The sequence below is a fragment of the Chiroxiphia lanceolata genome, chromosome 1 (genome assembly GCF_009829145.1).
Source record: "Chiroxiphia lanceolata isolate bChiLan1 chromosome 1, bChiLan1.pri, whole genome shotgun sequence".
Classification (NCBI taxonomy): Eukaryota; Metazoa; Chordata; class Aves; order Passeriformes; family Pipridae; genus Chiroxiphia; species Chiroxiphia lanceolata.
The window spans coordinates 66803939-66822435 of NC_045637.1; the positions used below are offsets into that span (position 1 = coordinate 66803939).

General features: G+C 37.0%; 1 protein-coding gene across 18 annotated transcripts in view; it reads right to left on the minus strand.

The window, feature by feature from the left end:
• The window catches only part of LOC116799594 (poly(rC)-binding protein 3-like), a 497681-nt gene that overhangs the window by 171826 nt on the left and 307358 nt on the right, over positions 1-18497 (minus strand). For all 18 annotated transcript variants that reach the window (XM_032712987.1, XM_032712998.1, XM_032712951.1 and 15 more), the window contains one exon: positions 4883-4979. The gene's annotated coding sequence lies outside the window, so the exon portion shown is untranslated. The remainder of the gene's footprint in view (positions 1-4882; positions 4980-18497) is intronic.

Consider the following 18497-nt stretch of genomic DNA (forward strand, 5'->3'; position numbering starts at 1 on the left):
ACAGACAATGCCTGCTCTGGCACCAAGTCTTGAGGGGAAAGGTAGTCCCTGAATACCGTTTGAACACATCAACTGCAGTGAATTTTTGTGTCCAGTGCCACTGGTATTTCTTGCCTGATTAGAGGCTCCCTAAAATTGAATTCCTCATTCAGATATTCCCTCTGCTGCCCTTCAAACCAGGCGACTGTGACCCTTCATATTCACTCTTGCATTCACCTGCAAAACTCTGAATTAGCAAAGACAAGTGTCACAGGTGCTCAACATCTCCCATGGCTGAGATTTTTATTTGTTATACCTGTCGGTCAATGACGGCTCTATCTCACTGTGGACAGGCGTATTCCATCCTGCTGATGTCAAAAGCATATCCATCCACTCAGCAATGCTCTATGCCAAGCAATTGCCACTCCGTGGGGAAAGCACGATTTGTCTACATAATTGCACTTGTTTCTGGACAATTGTTGGGTCAGAGGATAACATTTTTTACTTATAGTCGTTCCACATTCATCTGAATTTTCCTGTACCCTTTCCTACAACAAAGATTTTGATGCTACTTGGCTTCATATTACAGAAAGGGTACTAGAAACCTGCGAAAAAATACCTGAAAGTAAATCCATTACACTCAGTTGAACAGAATTTTACATTAAGGAGCTGGAGTAGTGCCTCAGATTCAAGGTGCGTTTCTAGGAAAAAAGAAAGTCCACATACATAGCTTATTTTTTCCTCATATTATGTAACTACCAACCAGAATTCAAATATACTTGCCTGGATTTTATCTTGTCTTTAAAAACTGAAAAAAAAAAATATGTTCCCTTTATATCTTAATGTCCATACAATCCGATTCTGAAATTCCCTAAATGAGAAATAATATTTGTTTTCTTTATGATAAGAATTCTTTTTATTTCCATAAGATAATGCATTTAGTATTTTGCCTTTTTGTTATGCTTATTAAACAAACAAATCAACATCTAAGTTTAACACAGTTGTTGCCTTAGGCAAGCCACTATTTTACTTCCTTAACACCTCAAGGGTTTCCAAATAGCCATGTGAAGTAGAGCTGCTTGCTTCATTTTTCATTGTCTTGCCGGCAGCCTGTACAGAAAGTCATGCATCATTTTTTGATACAAGAATGGGTTTTGCTCAAACTATTTTTCTTTTTCTTTTAACCAGGTGCATTTTTTTTTCAAATCAAATATGTATTTTTATTTTCAATTATCTTTTTATTTAAAATAGGATCATTTAAAATTAAACACGGAATTTTAACAATATACTGCCAAACTTCTTAAGTTCAATAACTTGATTTGCATTAAGTATCATGCAGCATTCACGTATTATGTATCTGTTGATAGAGATTTGCTGACCATCAAACCACTGAGCTGGGAGAGTTTAAGTGACTGGAGAAAACAGCCTCTGGCAGAAGTGTTTAGTCCAAGTTTGATATCTGTAGCTTCCTCTGCAGGTTCAGAGAAGGTATTTTCTTCACTTTATTCAGGTTAGCTTTATGCAATATCTAGTTCATTCAAAGTTATCTCTTGAGAGCTGATAAAGGCAGAAAATCCTACTTTCTACTGTAGGTAAAAACTCCATGGCATAGACTGAAATCTGCTAATTCTAAAATCTTGCAGGGCACAGTAAAGAAAGAAACACATAGTTCTGTTTACTCAGTAGAACGAATAGCTAATTTGACTAATAAATCACTTTAATATAAGTAAGAAATAAATATGAAGTAAATGTGAAATGTCATCCATTGGTTTCTAAGATAAGAAGTAAATATCAAGAGTCTGAATAAATATATCAGGAAATTTTATGTAATTCTTTAAATGTGACTTAATATATCTCCACCTTTGCCAACAGAAGTACCTAATGTAAACAAAGTAGCAGCCAAAATAATCTGTTGTATGACTTTCTCACAACTGTGGAACGGGATTGATTATAGTGATCAAGGACTTTTCACCCATCACCATTTTGAGCATGGGAATTATGCTGCCAGTCAAAAATATTATAAGCAGGGAGAATATGATGTAAAAGGATATTATCCACTCTTTTTTGGGTAATGAGGTACTTCCCAGTCTAGATTATCAAACAAGTGAGATCAGCCACCATATTATTTACTGCTACCCTGTAAAATCAAAATACTTGAATGATACCAACCGAGAGGAACAAACCCTTTTCCAGAAAGCTAATTACAAAGTAAATGCACAAAAGAAAGACAGAGTGATGATTTCTTCTGACCCTTTGTGTTTTTTTATTTTCAACACGCTTTCCTAAAGCAGGGGCATCAAAACACAGCCTACTAGCATCAGACTCACCAACATCAGACTCACAACCAAAGCAACAACCCTCATTCTATGTTACCAATTTTCTTACTCAAGTTGCTTACCTGCTGTGATTCCTGAAATATTTCCCTCAAAGATCAGGACCCCCTAGAATACAGTTCCTCTTGCTCTCAATGAAGCAAGTATTCTTCAACCTTAACTCAGTATGTTGTTATACATACATGGACTGAGGTTACCAAGCAACCCAAGTTGTTTGATAGAGCAAGTAGTCTAGACTGTTAGTATTCTTTGCAAATTTTATTGACAATGATATTCTGTCAGCTTCCAGGTTGTCTGAAAAATACTGAAAGCATCTAATTGTGAATGCCATTAAAACCTTCTGCAAAAACTCTCCCTCAGTTACGACTTCTCTTGCCTGGTGTTTTCTGTGATGTGCTCATTTAACATGTCTCCATTGATATTGTGTAGGGTTAATGTTATAATATTGAATAGATGGAAGTACACTCTAATAAATACTTTGCTGGGAATACTGTAGAGTTAAGGTACCTGAAAGGTACTGTGGTCAGAGGTGAGGGATTTGTGTTCCAATATTACTTAGTAGAAGAGGAGATTGACCCTCTGACTATTACAATGTTATAATACAAAATAAAAGGAGATTTGACCATCACTACTTCTACATATGCTGTGAATCTGCCTATCCTTCTCTTTTGTGTTTTGTAGCATCTTCCTCAAAACACAACGTTGCTAATGAAAATGAGTTAATCTGTCTAAATAGAAAGGGATCCTTTTCTTTGAAATGTGCCCCCTCTCCCACTTCATCCATCTCAAAATGAAACCTTCCCTTTTCTCCACTCAGATTGACTTATTTATTATTTATTTCCTGGGTTGATGAACTCATAAATCAGTTTCATGCAGAGTCCTGACATGCTTAACGCCACAGAGACTCAGTAATTCAGTTATTAGGCTTGAATTCATTGTGTCAAACAGTCTCAACTTCCTTACGGTCTGCTTTTCATGGTAAACAGGACAGACCTTCAAAACTGTGTCTTAGAGACAAATCCAAGAAGAATTGAAGCTCTCGGCTCTAGCCTGTCTGTCCTCCTAGTGAAATCCAAGTGAATGGTCAATTAGGTAGATATAGAAGGTTGTATTGTTATGCATATCTCTGACATGTTATGGTCCCAATAGGAAAGTGAACCACACAGAAGGGCAGACAGGTAGATCACTTAGTAACAAGTGATATATTCAGTACATCTGCTTTCTGGGGAGAGAGAAATCGAAATCATGACCCTGTGATCCTTTCAGAACCCAAATAAGACTCAAAACTTTGACTGTGGGCTTATAGCAAAAAACACCTGAAAAGCAACCAAGCAAGCAATAGGAAAGAAGGAAGCTGGTTTTGCACTGGTAAAAATAACGGAAACAGAGAAAAATTTTACAATTCCTTCCATAGAATGTAAAATTTCAGGTGTTCAATATTTTTATTCCTGTGAGCAGTTATTAAATAGTGTGTATTTTTTACATCACTTTTTTCTTCTTTTATAACAAATAATACATCAGAAGTCTTTTGTTTTGGAGACTACTGGTAGCTAGACCTGCTTAATTATGATATACAGGGTTATGAAATATTATCTTCTTCTTTATCTCAGAAATATGCAGTGGCAAAAAAAGACAATGTCCTAAAATTTCAATACCTATCATCCAGAGGGTAATCAAATATGATTGTCAAAGCTGAATCAACCTGTAACCAGGCAATGCATTTCATAAAATCTGTTAGCTTCGTAGAAGAGGAATATATTCCAACAAGAAGCAAATAACATAATATTTAATGTAGCTGTATGAAACTGCAAAAAAAGATGCAGTTTAGTAGTGATATGAGAATCTTCATTGCTATTTTGGAGGAGCAGACTCTGGATATATAAGATCCCTCACTTAAGAAGTTAGGATGAGTGGACCCCATTGTTTAGAAATAGTTTTGTGTTTTAAAATGTAGTTTCTTATGAAAGTTAAACTTTATGAATAGGAAAACTTGAATTTTAGTAAGTTCTGAAGCTGTCCTTTAAAAGGTCTTGAACAGAAAGGAGCTTTCTTTTCTGTTCCTCTTAGTAAGGATCCTCTTTCCCCCACTTCCAATGCAAGGTTTTTTCCCTCTCCACTTTTCCCTATCCTACCAGTCCTTCTAATACTCTTTCCTCTAACTGTAGAGCCTATCCTCAGACACTGTTATTTACAGCAGTTTCCAAATTCTTCCATCTTCCTTTCCCTAAGTCCAGTAAGGACTTCCAGATTGTTAAATAAATTTATTTTTTCCTGCAGAAAAGAGGTTTTTAGCAGGCAAATCCCCAAAACATCCAGAAATATGACTACAGTCCCATTGACATTACAAGTTGGAATAATTAGATGAGTCAGTGCTTTATCTGAATTATATCTGTAATATTGATAGGTTTCGTTCTAGCTGGGAAAGTTTAAGGGTGGTTCCATACTGTACAATTTGCAGTCATATTTACTTGGCCCAGAAAATGAATATGGTAGTCTGTATAATAAATTCAAGGATAAAATACAAGTCAGGAATACCAGGGAGAAAACAAAACTGAGAATGAAAAACTTACTTGTCAGAAGACCAGTGATATTTTAAAAAATGCTGTCGTTGGTCAGTTTTTGTAGTCACTCTGAGGTCTCAAGATATCTAAGAGTGTTGAATATGTTCTGAAAAGAAGAAGAATCAAGGATTTAGTAATTTCATCACGTATCAAATGCTAAAATAAAACCTGTCCAAAATAGATTATTTTTCCATATTATGAGGTTATTAATTCATAGAATATGTTTTGATTTCACCACTGAATCTGTAGTGAGTTTATGAGCTTCCAGAAGTTGAACTGCTCAGATCAAACTTCCTGCAGCGCACAGGGAATCAGAACAATGAGAAGAGTAATTATTTAATTTATCCTCTTGCATACCTACATTCCCAAGCTCTTCCAGCTGAGAGAGAAAATTGAAAATGAAAGAGGTCTTCTTGCTCCGTTCTGTTTTAATAAACCAATATATGGGAGTAAATGACTTTCCAAAGCAAGCAGATAAAATCATGTCCCTAAATGTCTTTCAAACAATTGACTAGTGTTCCTTGTCTATCTTTTGGACTAGTTCATCTATTTGGCCTCCTGATTCGTAATCTAGTAGATGCAGATGTCCCTTTGTACTCACAATGCTATTCTGCATTTAAGTATAGCTTTGTAATTTCCAGTTGTCCTTAAAAGGCAGGGCAGTTTGAGTCAAGGAATCATCTCAGCTCTCCAAAGCAAAATGAAAGATTGGGAGCTGACCAGTGCTTCAATCTGTGCAGACTGTGGAGGGAGGAGGTAGAGGAGTTGGAAATTAAAGAGTGGAGTTGAGCCTGGGAAAAAGAAGGGTTAGAGGAAAAGTGGTTTTAGTGTTGTCTTTGTTTCTCACTTTCCTAATTTATTTTTAATTGGCAAAAATTAAATTAATTTCCCCCAAATTGAGTCTGGATTTTCTTACTCAAGATGTTAATCAGTGAGTTATTTCCTTGTCTTTATTTCAATCCATAAGATTTTCTATCATATTTTCTCCCCATGTTCTGCTGAGAAGAGGAAGTGAGAGACTAGATGGGTGAGTGCCTGGCTGCTGGCCAAGGTCAGCCCACCACAGCTATAAAATAATGTTTCCATCGCAGATCTTTCTAAGATACCCAGGACTGAGTATGGAAAACAAATCCATACAAATAAAACTCTGTCTATAACACATAGGAATAAACAGAATTAGTAAGGAACAGAACTGTTTCTCAGAGAAAACTACATTAACAGGAAAAATTCATAGACCTCTAGCTTCTGTAATGCAGTCACAAATTCGAAAACAAGAGCTTACATTAACAAGGATCAAGTCAAATGACTCATACTCGATGAAAGGAGAGTGCTGAAAACCTAATTTGAAAAAGAGCTCTGCTTGTGATATGATACTGAGGTCTCTTTGGCCTGTTAAGGAATTTTTGACAGTGATCAATGAAATATAACATAGTAAGTGTTTAAAGATGAAACTGATCAACTTGCAGTAATATATTTATTCTGCCAACACTTATTTTAGAAACAATTAAAGTTCTTTCACAGTTGTTTTAACAGTCTTGAAGTGATTTATTTAATTCCAGATTACATTAAGCTCCAGAACTCCATTTTAGCAATTGTGATACTAATCTTACATTTCAGCTATGAAAAAGATTGAAGTGCTATGCATCTCTACCTGATATTGCAGGCTGGGATGAAATCTCCATCACATTAGTACTGCAAAGGGTTATGCATTTGTTTGGATTCCATTGGTTTTGATCAGGATATGCCTTATGGTGGCAAAATTAGCAACACTCCCTCTAAATCTCATTGAATGAAATCTTTCCTGAATGACTTTCTTGTTAGAATTCATATTCTGTTAAAATAATCAACAACCGACTAAAAAGACGAGATCCATGGCAAACATTCACACTGCCTCACATACTTGTGAGAAACTTCTGGTATAATAAAACCTAGAAAAATAAAAATTGCTAGTAGAACTGAACAACTATTAAATTCTCTCAACAATCTCCTGTTTACAGCCTAACTCTTGTAATTCAGCTGTATTTTCAAGGCTAAATAACTAAGGTCCCGTATTTGTACAGTGGGAAATTTGTAAGCACACAGTGAAATTAACTGTTAGTTGGGAAAGAGAACTTGGAAATAGCCTTATGAAATGTCATCTAAATCCTCATCAACTGTCAAAAATTAAAATGATATATTAGGAAATATTAGGAATAGAATAGAAAACAGCAGAAGGAACATGATAACACTGCCATAAAAATCCATTGCCCACCTAACATTTTAAATATTGAATATGGTTCCAGTCATCTCAAAAATGACAGGATAGCAATAGAAGGATAAAGAAAAGGGTGACAGGATGATCAAAGGTATGTAATGGGTTCTGTACTAGGAAAGGAAAAAGAAAGGCTTTAGGATTTTCATATGGAAGAGGGACAAATGAGGGAAAGAACTGTGACAGAGCCTCAGGAAAATCATGAACAGAGCTAAGGAAGGGAATAAAGAATGTTTTTCACTGTATTTCATACCACAGGAAGCAGTCACAATAAAACGAGCAGTTAGCAAATTTAAAATATGAAACCCAAGAAAGGATGCTTTCCACAAAGATCATAATTAAAGGATGGAACTCATGGCCACAGGATGTGGTGGATACCACATACATGTATAGGCTTCAAAAAACAGTTCACTGTGGTGGTAAAAGAAACATTGACCAGTACTAATCTGTATTTTACACAAAGGTACACAGAATAAACCTTCAGGTTAAGAAGCATTATGGACTGCTCTAGGATGATACTGTGGGAGGTTGTCCTTTGGTCTGATTTAAATACAGCTGTTGCAGTGTCCTTATTATTGAGTTCTTAGTAATTTCTTTCTACATGCAGATGTTAGAGAGTGTTAGTGCAAATATGTGATTTAAGATTTGTATAAACACACAGCCCTCTACAGAGAGGCTAACGTACCATTTTAAGTTCAAATTGTTCAGTCTACTCAGGCATGCAGGGTTTAGGCTAGGGTTTTCTGAGGATCCTCAGGTTTGGCATCCAACTTCTACTGAAGACTAAAGGGATTGATACACGAAACTGTCATTTTATGGAAATAAGTAACGATACTGACTTTTCTCCCCTCAGAAAAGAAGTATACAGTCTTTCTTTTGTAATTAATGATCTTCATCTTAACTGTTTCATCTGTCTCATGATGGGAGGAATAGAGACAGATTTTCCTGGACAAATACACAGACACAGGACATGTGAAATTGTCACTTTTCGCTTATTGTGGTGATAAAATACAATTATGTTACATAATAAGCAAGGTTGCTTAACTCTGTATCCATCTTCTGTTCATCTGATGCAGATTCATTAAAGACTTTGCCCTGCTAACTGTCATGCTACAAGTAAAGGGCTTGCCAGTTCCACTATGGGAGGGCTGATGCTTTCTGTCAGATAAAAGGCCGTGTTCAGGAATTGCTTTTAGAACACTGCGAAGGAAATGCTCTGATTGACCTTGGCTTGTGCAGGTGGCAACTCAGTTGAGAGGCATGTGTGCCCAGAGTCTTGGTTGCCCAGATCACTTACCTTGGTTGCTGTCACTATTCCCTCCTGCTACCTACCCATGTTATTTTTCATTGAAAACCAGTGTGTGAGAGGAGGGATGGGGCATAGCTTCTGTGTCCCAAATTGCTGGAAAGTGAACCAGGATTTGGGCCTGAGGAGGATTTTCTTCCAGTACTTTCACAATGGTTACTCAATGTCTGTTCAGGGTGAAAAATGTTTGTCCTAAAATGTTAAATATCCTGAAAGCTGAATGTGTCATGCTAGCCTAAACTGAGTTGATATTTTGACCATTGTTGTATGTGGCATACTGGCTTAGGTAGATGAATTGTTTGACCTAATATAGACATTTTTAGTTACTCATTTATGCAAGATACCAAAACACTAAAAGATTATAGCAGGTCTGTATGGAGTATTATTATAACTATTATTATTTTTTTTTTTATTTCTATAACTATGGATGGTCTTGCAAGGTCTCCAGAAATAAAACCCTTCATTTATTCTAATTACCCTAGAATGTGAAGTTGCAGAGGGGTACCAGAAAATACCAAAACCTCAGAATTTTCTGCCCTCAAAAATTTTCTTGCACACTAGCTGGAGTGATTCCTAAGAGCCTTGACCAAAAAAGGGAAACTAGACTGAAGAGATATTGCAGAAGAAAGCTACTTCTGACTACCCACATTGGAATAGTGACTACTCTTGAAATTCGTACTCCATACTGAGAAATGGTAACCATTCACAATTGATGGGAAACAAATGACTTTTACGTACAGGTAAGTGTGTCTGCAAAAGTTTCTTCAACAGTTTACCTCAATTAACATGAAATCATTATTTTGTCCAAGCCAAAAGACACTCTTATGCAGGCATGTACTTACTCCAATGCCTGGCCACTCTATAAGGGTTGCTGCTCAGGTTGACTGCACACTCAGAAGAACATCTTCCAGTGGCACAGAAGCAAAATGCTGTGAGCCCCAGGACATCATTGCATTTACGCTGATATTTCAGCTAGCAGAGTTGTGTTGGTTTAAGGCAAGGTATTCAAGTCCCTGACTAGATGACAGATTCCCCAATAAAAAACTGTTTTGTTTGGTTTTGGTTTGTTGTTTTTTTTTATTGTGGGATGTTAAAAAAGCAGAAGAGGAGAGCAAGAGGGAAGCAGAAGTAGAGCAAAACTGCTTTGTAATGACCATAACTCTCATCAACCCTTACTACTGCTATAGAGGGCAGAGGACATAGGTGTGAAAGACTGAGGTTGAACCTGGGAAAGGATGGGGGGAAATGTTGTTTTAATGTTGTCTTCTTGTTCCTCGCTGCTTGAATCTATTTTAATTGACAGAAAATTAAACAACTTTTCCCCAAGTTGAGTTTGTTTTGCCTGTGACAGTAACTGGCAAATGATCTGCTTTTCTTTATTTTGACTCACGAGCTTTTTTCATCCTTCTGAGGAGAGGGATCGAGAGAGCAGCCGGGTGGGTGCCTAGCCACTGGACAAGGTCAACCCACCAGATCCTTGGAACAGGCAACATATTTATGCTACTTTGCTTTCAGTGGAAGTGTCCATACTGGGTTTGTTGCACCTCAATTATATACAACAGTTCCATACCTTCAGTTAACTTTAACTGAACTGCTCTGAGCAATCCTTTTATAGACAAAGAATGATTCTGTTCTTTGGGAGCATCAGGATGGAACCCTGCAAACGCAAATGCATTATCCATCCCTATTTTCCACTTGGAAATTGTTAATGGGCAGTTATCTTCAGACGCATTTGTTAATTATGCATTGAATTATTTGAACAAAGTACTTTTAGTGTGTGGGTGGTTTGTCAGCTGTTTGCTATTGGCTATGCATTGTTAATAATTGTTTCTACTTCAGCCTTATGTGCCTTATGGTGCAGGAAGAATTATATTGTTCATGAATGGCCACCTCATAGCAACAGTAATGTTTCTACTTACTGAACAGATGAGAACAACTTTCAACAAGATACAGGTGGTTAAGAAGTGAAGGAATAACAAAAAGAAATAGCTACCATGCTAGTTTGGACCTGGATTTGTTGTTTGTATACGAGTACAAAACATTCAGCAAGGCAAAGTGCCTCCTCATGCTTGTAAGTATTTCTCCATTCTTCATGAAATGAATTGAAATATCATCAAACCAAATAGTTGTTCGGATCTAACAAACATTTTTGTCAAATGTTACAGTAGTAGTGAATCAGTTTATAAGAAAACAAGTTTATTGTGACCTTCATGCAAACTACAATGGAAAGGTTCCCGTATTCCTCAAGGAGTTCTCAGTAAAAGAGCTATGGGGGCAATCAATTAGAATAATTATATTTGCTGTAAGGTTGGACAACCACCTGGAATGATTTCATTTGCTTTAAGCTTGGTCAACCCAAGTGCATTCCTTTTTCCTGATTTTCCTTAAAACCTACATGCCATCTGAAAAGATCACATCTAGTAGGGTCAATGCTTTTTCTTTGCCCTTCCAATACCACACACACAACATCTTTTAAGTCCCAAAGGCCTTTGACATTACATTAAAATGGATCAACCACCTCTAATATTCTGAGAGGAAAAAAGGCAGACTCCCCAAGAGAGGGGAAGCAGACAATCTGCCCTAGGGCTTCCCTATTGTTATTTCATTTAGAGAGACAGGCAATATCACAGTATCTATGACAAGAGAGGAAAAGATTTCAAGTCCCCCCAGCTGTCTCCTTAATTCGATACTGACTGTTCAGTTGGTCCCAACTGTCCATAATGCACTGAGATTTTTCATGGCTGCTGTGCTAGAGAAATCTCCTGCCTGCTTGTGATGTTCTGTCCTTGTATTTTGAGCAATACTCCAATCAGTAAGCACATAGGTAATCCTAGGCAGCAGACACTGTGCTCCCTCGTCCAGGAGCAAGCTGGTATTTTATTGAAGATTATCCTGATGTGTCAGGAAGCGATACTCATGCTTAAACTTTTCTAATTACTTCAGCTTAGTTTCATAAGAACATTCACAATGCAAAGATACATGTGAGGAATGTTACACAGTTGAGTAAGCATTGCTTTTGGGAGGATGGACAAAAAGGAGTGTGGTGGTCAGCACGGTATCCTTGTTTGACAAGCTTGGACTGGCAGCTAGGGAAAAATGTGCAGATAACAAAGAACAAGGGTTGTTTCAGAGACACACTCTGTAGGAGATAATCTCTTCTCTATACAATAGACACTGATCAGCAATGGTTAAGAACAGGGCATCTCTGAGAGACTGTGTTTGGTTCATACACCATCTCAACCTAGAAAATACTAGTATGCTTACTGTGGCACATTGCTCAGTAGGAATATTAAACACTTCCAGAATTACCATTCTTCTCCATGGTAGGTATCAAAATCCTTTCCTATTTGAGGTGCAGTATTAGACAAGTACAAGGAGGCTGAGTCACCTGCCTCAGGTCTTGCAATAAAAGGGGTAAAACTAGAAATAAAATTTATGTCAGCTTTTCTAGGTGCTATGCAAGTACTCTCACTACAGGCAGACTTACATAGACCATACATGTCTAAGAGGTAAGGGCAGATGTCCCATGTCACATAGGTGAGGCTTACTCAACCTTCATGGTGTTGCATTATATGATAAACTGCTCTACCTCTGGAATTAGCTAAGGCTAATGAAAGGATGATGCTATCAGAAGGCAACTGAGAAGAAAAGTCTCATTGTGAATTGCTGGAAGTTGTTTCTAGCATCACAGAAATGACCCCCATTAAAGTACCACTCTCCAGCAAAAAGAAACAGGTTAATCATAACACAAACATAACAGCTTGCACAGAGAACACATTGTACAGGAAATAGAAGTATGCTAGGAAGAAAAAAATTGTTAACATAGTATCAATTTAATCCACTATTTTTATTCCAGGGCTAGAATAAATGGATGCATATCTTATTAACAGAATCTGTGAGCACAGTCCTATTTCATTTATACATTAAATCAATGGTCTTACATTAGAAAAGAATCTTATTCAGGGACATGCTTGAAATCAGTCACATGATTGAGATGAATAAGATTTCACTTAATATGGTCAGCTGACATCCCTGATGCATATTCCACATCGCCAGTTATACTGTTATGCTATCCTTACTCAGCACTGCATTACTTTAAATGATATTTCATCCATTCAAGCATCAATGTCAATCTCTGGCTACATTAAGTATTTCCAGTTAAGCAGTGTGAAAAATCCCACCCTTTCAACTATGGTTCCAGTTAAATAACTCGGCTGAAAACTACAAAAATAATTCTTATTCAATTTCTTCATTCTACATATAAGAATGATTGGCAGAAATCTACCTCATTCAAAGAGTGATCTCCCATCACTTTCCAGCAAGATATAGATGGAATTAAATAATTTTGAGCAAGCTACAGCTTATGCACACAATAAATATCATGTTGCAATCAGTAAGCAAATCTGTAAGGGTACAGTTTATAGCAGCAGGTCATTTGCTTGTGCTGCAACTTGGATTTCAGTTTTCTCATAACCGCTTAGCAATTTTACCCGCTATGTTTCCCAGAGCACTGTGGTGATCCCATTGTTGAAGGCAGTTTGACCATGCTGAAGCACAGTGATGTTTCGGTAATTGAACTTGCATGCACAAATGCACCTTACCCTTCCTTTTGCTAAACAAAAACCAAGATTTTTTCCATTGCTTACAGGTTAAGACTTTATTATGCAAAATTCAGTGGGTCCTCTTTGATCACTGTGACCTCCTGCAGAATATGTGATGCAGAATTCCACTTGGTATGTAAGTCCCTGACTATGAGCATAAACTACTCCCTTCTCACCTCTATCCTCCTTTTCAAAAGCAAAGCTGTTTGTTTTGTTTTAGTCAATGAAAATAGGATTCCTCTTAGAAATTATGCTTTCCTTTCTCCTCTAAAGAGAAAACAACAAAAAAACCAACAAAAACTCCAAACAAACAACAAAAACAAAACCAACGACAAAAAAAGAAAATGTGATAGAGTGAAAAATGGCTCTACAGAAGGAAAGAAGGTCAGAAACAGTGTACTGTGTAATTACTGCTGACCAGCTCCTCCCATCCAGCTCCAGAGTAAGTTTGTCTGTAAAATAAGGAAGCACAGTTTATTCTATCAGTTACATCATTACCAAAACCACTGAATAGTTGGGGGAATTGAAAGGTTGCATACTGAAAAGGCCTCAGTTGATGATTTCAAGTCCAGGCACCCCTGGGAAAATCTGCAAGATAAGCAGGGGTTCAGCAGATTTGAGAAGCTCTAAAAAACTGTCTTGGGATTTGAGTCGAGTGGTTTGCAGTACAGGCAGTTGGTGGGTCAGAGGTTGAACCATAATCCAACCCTCTGTTCAGAGACTGGACTGTGGCTTGCATGAAGTGCAAGAACCAGGAAATACCGTGCTGTGGTTTGGCATAAACCTGCTGCCACTTACTGCTGCTGTCCTTCAGGAGAGCAGTGTGCTACTCTGGCATAACATATGCTGATGCAGGCAGAAGGTTAAACCTGTAGATCCAATAATTCTTTGTTCCCTTATTTGTGCAGTTTACATGAACTGAAGTCAGTGGCACCTTGCTTATGTCTAGCAGGAACAGCAATAATTTACCTGCACTTCGTTCCACTTTTCAGTGAGAGACAGTGAGGCCTAAGGGAAATCTGACCCTTTCTGCACCAATCCGCCACCATTAAACCTCACATCTTTGTACCTAAAGCTGAAATAACATCACAGTCTATGAGATGTTGAATTTTTTTTTATGAGTACCCATTGCAGCAAAAGTGCAAATTCTTCAGAAACATAAAGGTTCTTTGAATCAATACAGTATTTATAAAGAAAAGAGAAGTAAGTAAGTCACTATAAATATTTAAGTGTCTTAAATAAAGATTAATTAAGAGCTAGGCAGGAAGCTGCCTTTTCTTTTTAGGCAATAAATTTTTAATTGCAAAGTATGCTTTAGTAACAAATTGGTGTTTAATGGCAATATTAAAAGAGAAATCTGAAGGTCAGGGATAATGATCATGTACCTGTATATGCATCTGCATGTAGAACACTGTACTATATTTGAGCAAATATTGCAAAAATTATTAAAATATATTCATTTGAATAAAATTATAAGTTTTGTTAAAGTATTTACCATCCTTTTTATTTGCATGACTTCATGCTCACATGGAAGATCATCCCTTAAAAGAATACAAATTGCAAATACGTCCTAAAAATTTTTATGTGGCTGACATATCATTGAGTAGGAAACTAGGGAACAAACAGAAAGATACCATTTGAAAGAGATGAAAACATCTAATTTTAACTACACAGAAGAATTCATTTCTATGGAGCATGAATATAAACAAAGAGCTTCAGTTTTTCAGTAATCAGATATGAAATAACATTGTTAGTCATCTGAAAATAGACGCAGATTTTCATGTGCAATGTCTTGGGCTATTTTAAGGTGTTCTTGACGGTTCAATAATAAAGGTAATTTCTCTCTGGTCTTTTAAGATAAACAGAACCCAGAAAGGCATTGTTAGTTCAATTATTCTCAGCTATCCAGAGAACCTGGAAAAACTGGCTTTGGAATGCAATGGGGAAGGCATATTTAGGTTTTGTTTTAGCACAGCACCTTGGGTTTTTTTGTTGACTCACACGTCCCCTGTTGAGCAAGCTTATTTCATTTATTTGTGCAACTACACACATATAGCTTTACACATAAATTATTTTGGGTACTGACCAGCTACTCCTCCAATACTTAATTCGGAATTTACGGTGGAGCAGAGAGTATGAAGTGATGCACTAAAGTGAGAGACTCAAAAATGGAAAAAGTGGGCAGTTAAATAAAAGAGATTTTGAGCTGCATGGTCAAAACATACCTGAACATGCTAGGTCACATCCTCAATTGGGAGAAATAACTTTAAGACCAATCTCAGAGCTACACTGCTTTTTCGCCTGCTAGTGGTGTAGCACAAGTCAAAAAGCCCCCAGTGTTGTGCTTCCTCATTGCTAAGCTTTGGTGGTTTGTATATTTTAGAAAACAAATTGAGAAAATAACCATGAGGGGTTGCTAGCATTTTACAAGCTGTCCACTTAGAGAACCTGAGCAAGTCAACATAATACAAAGAGAAATTAATAATAATGGCACTGATAACTGAATCAAGATATATATTGATTACAGTAAGAGTTTAATCTGTCTAGTTTTGCTAGATTCACAATATCAAGACAGAATGATCAGAAGGGCATCTATATCAAGATAGATTTGAAAATAAGCACTGCTGCTGACAAATAAAAGCACAGTGCCTTTCAATATTATTCACAAAGATTACTTTAGTTGCTTAATATACTGATTTGATACCAACAAAACTCCATTTATTTCAAAGTAGATATAAATGCTGGGCTTACCACTTCACTGAGGAGCACATTTTTCTGCTGAGGATTCCCCACCGAAGCCCATAATGATGTGGTGCCACACCAGCCTAGCTCAGTGCAGAATCAGGACCTGCATGTCCACAGAGCCATAGTTCACCCCTTGCCCACACAACCACTACTCACTAACTGACATTTCCAAAGATTTCAACTATTGATCAAATCCACTTAACAGAAATCAAGACAAAGTCTTTTATATAAACTTGCAGTTTGTCTACAGCACAAATGAAGCAAGCACATCCCTTAGCATTGATCTTTTTCTATCACTTGAGCAATGAACATGTTGAAGCACTGCTGTAAACAGGGTGGGAAGACTACTTCTGTGCATCAGGAGTAAAACAAATAAGATAAGACAGTAAAAAAGATGTTTTCTTGCTGAAACAGACCAAATCACAGCATGGAACTTTATTACAGAATCTGACAGCAAAGCACTAATTTGCTTCTTTGAATGATGCAGATTCAGTCAATAAATCTCCAGCTATCACAGCAAATCCTTCAGGAAAATAAACTGGACCAGAAAATCAGAATTCACTCTTCTTTCCACAGAACATTTGAAACATTTAACCTTTTCTCTACTGTACCTTATTTCTAAGGTATTGAATCCATACCTAAGCCATGTTTTATTTTCATCATATAGTCATATCGATGTTTCCATGCTTCCAGACCCTAAAAAAAATAAATTTATTAAATAAAAAAAGTAATCAAGGTTCAGCCAACCAGTGAGCTATTTCTGCACAGCTTAGATTCTACCAGGTACTTCAAGGTATGTGGCTTGCTCACCAAGGTCAAGTCAGAGCTGAATACGTATGTTAAAAACTATGGCAGATCAGGGATTAAAACCTGTATCCTCAGCACTACATACTCTGTGGCTTGTGTCGTATACATTTTCTGAGGTCCATATTTTCTTGGAAGAGAAACACAGCAATGCTCTACTCTTTGGAACTTTGACATCTGCTCGTCAGCTGAAGGTGGCTTTAAAACCAAAGGTTGTTATGTTAAAAATTAAATTAAAAAAATGAAAACCAGCAGCAAACTGGCAAAGAGGGCTTGAAAGTAAAGTTTCTAGGGGAGGAGAAGTACAATCCATCCCACTCCTACCAGTTTGATGCCAGTGCCAGTGAGAGATGCCCAGAGCCTGAAGAGTGATTACAGGTCAAGTAATACTGTGTTGAGTCTGTGATATTCTTAAGTCTACCTCAGCTCCTGGAGCACCAGGACTGCAAGATAAATATAAGAAGAAAACTTTTTATAACTGGGAACCCTTCTGGATGCAAAACTCTCACTCTGGTTACAATGTTTATTTGCTCAAGAAAAGATTCAAATTCAAGAGCACCAAGGCTTGCATCCAGATGACCCTTTTTGGTTCAGATGTTAAGAGAAGATGCTACTGCACGACAGAACCTCCTACTCTCCCTTTCTGCCCAGAGAAAGTGTAAGGGGTTGCATGGGGGAGCAAGGGAGGGAATTATAGCTTCTGCAAAGGCATATCAAAGGAAAATAAACTGTACTCATACCTCTGCTCAGACAGAAAGAAATTAATTTATGTAATACACCCACAGAGTTAGAAATGATGAAGTAATAGATATCAATTTAAAAAGAAGCATTTTTTAAAAAATTTCAGATGGCATCGCCTCAACCACAAAACACACTAACTAATAAATCTTAATTTTTCAAAGAAAAATATTTTAAAGACTTCACATTTTATTAGGCACAATGATCTCTTACAACAATTTATTTGGAGAAAAAGCACCTACATTCATCTAAAGTTTGAATGGAGCAGACAATGAAATGCTTAAAGGAATGGAAATCCTCTTATCTAACTACTTGTTGAATATGCAGCCACACTTGCTTCTTCCAGCCCTCTGCTTCATACTTAAGATGAGCTTCACACAAAGACTTGAAGCTACCCAATTATCCTACAAATTCCATCTCAAAATTCTTATTTTCCATAATGCCTATAAATACAGAATACAGAAAAGGATATGGAAAAGACCATAGGAGTCATTTATCCATCTTCCTAAGCCAGTGGCAGATTATTCCTGAAGACTGTTGCTGTCTCCACAGTGACAGAATGTCTGCCTGGATCAAAGTGATCTATACAAGTACTTTCTGAATATTCTCTTCTCAATTTCCACACTTTTCCTTTAAGAAAGCAGTCAAAGATGATGTCCTTTTCTGCAGTCCACTGTGGAAATGAAGAACAATATTTCCATCTTCTACTGGTGAAGCCAGTGCAATACTAGACCATTAGTAGTGCTGACCATTAACTACACAGGTTTCACTGTGACCTTGTATCTCCCTTGCCTGTTTTTTCATCTTTTACTTAGGCAGTAAACACCTAATGCTGCTGACCAACATTTTAGTCTGTGTATGCCTAAAATTCAGGTCGGGACTTATTTGGTGGTATCTTTACATGTTTATGGTAATAAAATGAGAAAAAAAAATAAAAGATTGTTAAAAGATGAGAAAATTGTGAACTTCTACTAATTAGTTCAGAAAACTGTAAAGACAATGGATGAGGGTTAAGCAATGATTAGAAGACGGCTTGGGTTTGCCAAGAATATTGTCAAACCAAACTAATTTCCTTCTACAACATGATGACAGGCTTTTTAGAAGAGAAATGTTAGCTGCTTAGATTTTTACACTGTCTCATATAATATTCTTACAAGTAACATGAGGAACACTAGGTCT